This window comes from Gossypium hirsutum, chromosome D11, assembly GCF_007990345.1.
Source record: "Gossypium hirsutum isolate 1008001.06 chromosome D11, Gossypium_hirsutum_v2.1, whole genome shotgun sequence".
Lineage (NCBI taxonomy): Eukaryota > Viridiplantae > Streptophyta > Magnoliopsida > Malvales > Malvaceae > Gossypium > Gossypium hirsutum.
In genome coordinates this window covers 55,282,612-55,288,611 of record NC_053447.1, presented here as the reverse complement: position 1 = coordinate 55,288,611, position 6,000 = coordinate 55,282,612, and positions in this window count along the sequence as shown.

Genomic DNA, 6,000 nt, shown 5'->3' with positions numbered 1-6,000 from the left:
GAAAGATTGGATCCTTGTTATTTCCTCTTCGTTTTCCTTTTTTTATTTGTTTACTTGTTTTATCTTACATTTTTTCTTCTTTTGCAAATCTATTTTTTAATAACTATAATAAAAAAAATCAAAATCAAAATAAAGGGAGAGGGAACTCACCGGAAGTGGCCTTGGTTCCGTCGTCGAAGGGTCTCTCCTCCGTCGTCCAAATCGGGTCCAAGAGGCCGAGAACCTCCCTTGTTTTCGACTCCCATGGGTGGAGAGAGTCTTGGCTCTCAAGGACGCCGTTAAACGGGGCTGCAAAGCCCATCCCATCGTGTCGCCGGTCGTAAGTCGACGACGGCGTAGTTGAACGCCGGAGGTGCCCTAAGTCTGAATAGGGGACTGCGCGAGAGAGGGGCCATGGGGACTCTCTGTGTTTTTAAAAAAAATAATGTTAAACTTTTTTTGGGGGTTTCCTTGCTAAAAATAAATGGCAGAAAAGAAAGCATTTGTTTGCTTTTATGGATTGCAAATCAGTGCCGTTTGAGGGGGGAAATCAACACATTCTTGCTCTTAATGGGTAAATTATGCCTTTAGTCCCTTCACATTGCGCTGAAGCGCACTTTAACCTTTTATTTATTTATTTATTTTTTAAAATTTGGGCTGCGAATTCCTTGTCTACTTCAATCGGGTCCTTTGACCATGTGTGCCCCTTTGCATTGAAACGCTGTGCACAAGGGGCTTGGCATATTTCTTCCTTCACTCCCTGATATTTTTAGCACGTTGCAAATCAGTCCCTCGTTCCATCTTTTAATTTTTTAATTATCCCCTTTATTTTATTTCTGGTTTCAATCATGCCCATTACCTTTTAACCCCATTTTTTGTACATTTTTAAACTGTTTCTTTTATTATTTAAGATTTTCTTTTATATGTTATTTTGTTTTAGACTGTTTTAAATTAACTAGTATTTATCTCAAGCTTTTTATATGTTATTTATCTTAAATACATGTGTTTGCATTATCTATTTTGAATTTATATGTACTATGTAATTTAGATTGTTTCCTATACTATTTATTTTGAAATTCTTTATATTATTTATATCAAAACTGTTTTATTTTTGTTTAGAGTTTCTATACATTGAGTATTTTATACATTATTTATCTTACATTGGAACGCATTATATATACTAATTATTTAAAATCATTTGGTACTTTTTCAGCTATGATATACGTCTTATGTTTATTTATTATCCATTTTAAAATTTTTCCTATCTTACATTTCTATATGTACATACATATTACTTTTAAAATTTTTATACATATTATTTTAAAATCGTTTTGTATAAACTTTTTTATTTTATTTGTTCAAAATTCATTTATTATCCCTTCAAAATTATCCTACATTTATTTGTTCTAATTTATTTTATACTACTCATTTTGAAATTGTTATATATGTTATTTAATTTATTCATCCCTTTTTTATTAATAATGATGTTTAAATAATGTGTGTTGAGTGATTATTTTCATTGTGTGTGCCATTGGTATAATTTTATTCATGTATCATTACTCTATGTTTATTATTGTATTGATTAGTTCACGTCATTGTATTGTAAATTAAACTCCGACATAGTTATCCAATTTAGATTGCTTTATTTTATTCTAAGTGAGATAAATGCATACCTTCAAATAGATTACCCGCTATTATTCAAAATGAATTTTGCTAAATAAGGCAATATTTTGCATTTTGGAAATTTGAGAAATTGTACCCTAACTTACTGGGTCTCGATTTTCTCATTAAACCCAAATAACAAAATATCCTTTTAAATTTCAAAAATAAAGGCAATATTCCGTATTTAGAAAATTCAAGAAATCGTGCCCTAACTTACTCGGCTTCGATTTTTCTCGTGATTCTAAATAACCGAATATCCTTTTAAAATTGAAATAAATGAGGTTTAAACAAAAAAAAATATATGCAATCTTACTCTCGAAAATACGAGGTGTCGTGTTTTAACTTACTGAATGTGACATCTTGTTACTTCGAGATAAGAAGGCATTTTTCCATTTTGATTTATCCAAGTAAATTTTTTTAAATAACGCAATATAAAGAAGGATCGTATTTTTTAAATTCTTTTCGAGTTTTTAATTTTCGACACCAAGACATTAAGTAATCAACTAGGTACCAATTTTGGGCGTATCGAGGGTGCTAACCCTGCCTCGTGCGTAACTGACTCCCGAACCCATTTTTCTGAACTTTGTAGACCAAAATAGTTGTTTTAATAAAAATTAAATCGTTTATTAAAAAAAACCACTTTTTGAGGTGACCCGATCACACCTCATCAAAAAAAGGATTGGTGGCGACTCCCACATTTAATTTCATTTTTCAAAACCCAAGTTGACCCCGTTTTCCATCAAAAAAATGGTTTCAGCACTGATGTTCTCACTAAGGCCTTCCAGTTGGACAAGAATATTGTTACCTATCTCCAATCCAAATTTTGGTGGGACAACAATTAGTTCATTTAAATATATGGGAATAAAATTTCTTCAATCATAAGTTGTGATCGTGTTGTTCTAAATAATGTGAGTTTTTATTAGTAATGTGCCTGAGCTGATGGTTATGGCATGGTTTCTAGTTTGCTAGTGTACTTGCAATGTTAAGAGCTAGTGACTTATGTTTCCTTGTTAAGTTTTTTCTGTCTTGCATTTTGTATGAAGATTTGCTTACCATAGTTGCTATTTTTTCGATAGCGATTATTTTAAATTGGTGCTACAACCTCCCACTTAACATATCACGTGGTGTTTTCGGTGTCAATACTTTCTTGTAAGCTATCATATTAGGTCCTTTTGTAAGTTATATTTCTAAAAAAATTATGTATACTTTATTGCTAGAATTATGACTCATCATAGTATATTTATAATTAACTTAATCATTTTTCTACTAAATTTTTTATTTATTAAAAAATTATACATTTTATAATTAACCAATTTTTACTCATTATTATTTATAATTATTAATTTTTATTGGTTAATAAATCGTGGGTGAATCTTATATATCATATACATCAATTAAATTACACTAACAAATGGTTGGAAAAAGCAGCCCTAGACTTTCTCCCTAAGAATTTGGATTGAGTTTAAATCCTAGGGCCATTATTGTTTGGAAAGTTTACCTGAATACTAGCCCCAAACCAAGCAAAATTAGGCTCAAACCTTAAAATCAATTAAATTATTATATTTGTATGTCTCGTTATTGTATGTAAAAAATATTAGAGTAAATTATATCGTTAGTCACTTTAAATTGGGCTTATCTCTAATTTGGTCACCCCAATTTTATTTTTTTAATTTGGTCACCCAAAAAAAATTATCAAATTGGTCACTGTACTAATAAATGGTAATAGAAGACTAATAGTGCATTTAAACTAAAAATTTTCGAGTCAACAAAATAGGAACTACCCCTATTTAGAGTGATTAATAGGTAGTTTACTCAAATTTTGGCGTGACTAACGTGGAAATTCACCACTAATAAAGGATGTCCAAACATGCGTAGTCACTTTGATTTAATCCAAAATTGGAATATATCATGTCGAAACTATTTTTTTGAAAACGGGGTCGACTTTAATTTTGAAAACGAAAACGAATATGGGAGTCGCCACCAATCTTTTTTAATAAGGTGTGATCGGGTCACCTCGAAAAATAGTTATTTTTATAAACGATTTGATTTATTAAAACATCAATTTTGGTCCACGAAATTCAGAAAGATGGGTTCGAGAGTCGGTTACGTACGAGGAAGGATTAGCACCCTCGTAACGCCCAAAAATTGGTACCTAGTTGATTAATTAGTGTCTTAATGTCGAAAAACTTGCAAAAATTTTAAAATACGATCCTTTTATTCAAAAAGACACTTGTATAAATCAAATTACATGCTAAGACCCCCTTATTTCGAAGAGATAAAATGTCACACCCAATGAGTTAGGATATGATGTTTCTCATCCTAAAAAATGAGCTTGTCCTTTGATTTTTAAAACTCATGAAGTGAAGTTTAAAAAGGATATTCAATTGTTTAAGTCAGATGAAAAATCGAAGCCCAATAAGTTAGGGCACAGTTTCTCAAATTTCCAAACATAGAATATTGCCTTTAAAAAAAATCCTCATCTCGAGAGAACAAAATGTCATATCCAATGAGTTAGGACACAACGTATCGAATCTCCGAGAATGAGATTTTTATTTATATGTTTTGATTAAAAAAGGGTACTCAATTACTTAGATTCAACGAGAAAAATTGGAACCCAGTAAGTTAGGGCACAATCTTCTCGGAGACCCCAAATACCGAGTATTGCGTTATCTTGAAAGCTTTGGAATAAAATGATTTCAAAACTTAAATGATATTAAACGTAACTTTTTAAGCGAATAAAATGCGATTGAATGATAATGTACAACTCAAAGTGACATCTCGAAAACAAAATGTACACTAATGAACGACAAATAATCAATATACTAAGGAATTCAATACACATAATGGTACATATCATCTTGATGTTAATATCAACAATCAAAGAAAATGTGATGAAATTATATAAAACACAATTTTAAAGTAAATAGCACAACAATTTAAGGTAAATAATATGCAAAACAAATTAAAATGAATAATATACACAACAATTTAAAATAAATAACCTCCATGACAATTTTAAAACAAAATATAAAAAGTTTAAAATAAATGAATAGTAAAAAGAAATTTAAAATAATATACAAAATAGTTAAAAGGATATACATAAAAAAATTTAAAATGGGGGATAGAACAATTTAATTGGGCAACTGATGACTATATTGAAATCAAAACAGAATTACAAGAAAAAATAAAATAAAATAAAATAAAATAAAATAAAATGAAGGGCCAAAGTATAATGCGCGAATAACATGGGGGTCAAATGGGAAATATTCCCTGCCCCCAAAACGCAGCACTACAATATGGGCCAAAATGAAATAAAAACAAAATGCGAGGCGAAATTTAAAAAAAATAAAAGAACAAATCAGACTTATTTGGAACACCTCGCAAATGCGGATGGACTAGCGGGATAAATATCCCTAAGCTTAAAAACATGCGGATCCCCCAGGAGCGGGTCGGGTCGCGCAAGTTATGGCCGTCAAACGGCATCGTTTTGGCGCTATGGACCCTAGCTCAAAACGGTGTTGTATTGTATTCTATTATTCTTTACAAAAAGCAGAGAAAAAATTTAAAAGAAATAAAAAAAGAAAAAAAAGGAAATATCAATCACCTTTTCTGGAACTTTAATTTCGTTTTTGTAATCTTTATTTTTCTATTGATTATGTGCGTCCAAAAAAATATACATGAACTGGGGCTTATTTATAGCCCGAAAATAGAACATTTTTCGTTGTTTTCCTATATTTTCTATTATTTGCTTCTTGCTCGTTTGTTTTGCAGGTGTATAGGCCATTGCCCAGCTGGCGTACAGAGGTGCACGTGGGGGGGTGCGGCACACCTTGCTGAGTTAGGGTTTGCTGATTTTTTGGTTATTGGGCTGGGGACTAATTTAGGCTTAGGATTGGGTTTGATTTTTGGGTTGTGTAAATGAACTTTTAATTATTGGACTTTTATTTTTTGGGGGGTTTTATTTTTGGTTTATTTTGGTTTTGGGCCCAGGACAAATTTGGCCCATTATAGCTGCCCCTCTTTGCTCATTGTTGTGTAACGGAAATGGAGCAAAGAAAGAAGGGCCAATTTTTTCTGGTCTAGCCGAATCTTGACTTTCTTCGGTGTTTCTCTTCTAAGTAGCTTCATTCCCAATCGATTGCATCTTCAAGGGTATAGGAAATGTCTGCTCCACTGTAACTTCAAGGAGATAAGATTTGATATGATCTACCTAACTGCAACTCCAAAAGATAAGATCTGCAATTTATAGCTTCAATCTATTTCAATGCAATCTTCAGGGAGACAAGATTTGCTATATTCAGTCTGCTCCACTGCAACTTTAGGGAGATAAGACTTGCTATGGTAGATTTAATCTGACCT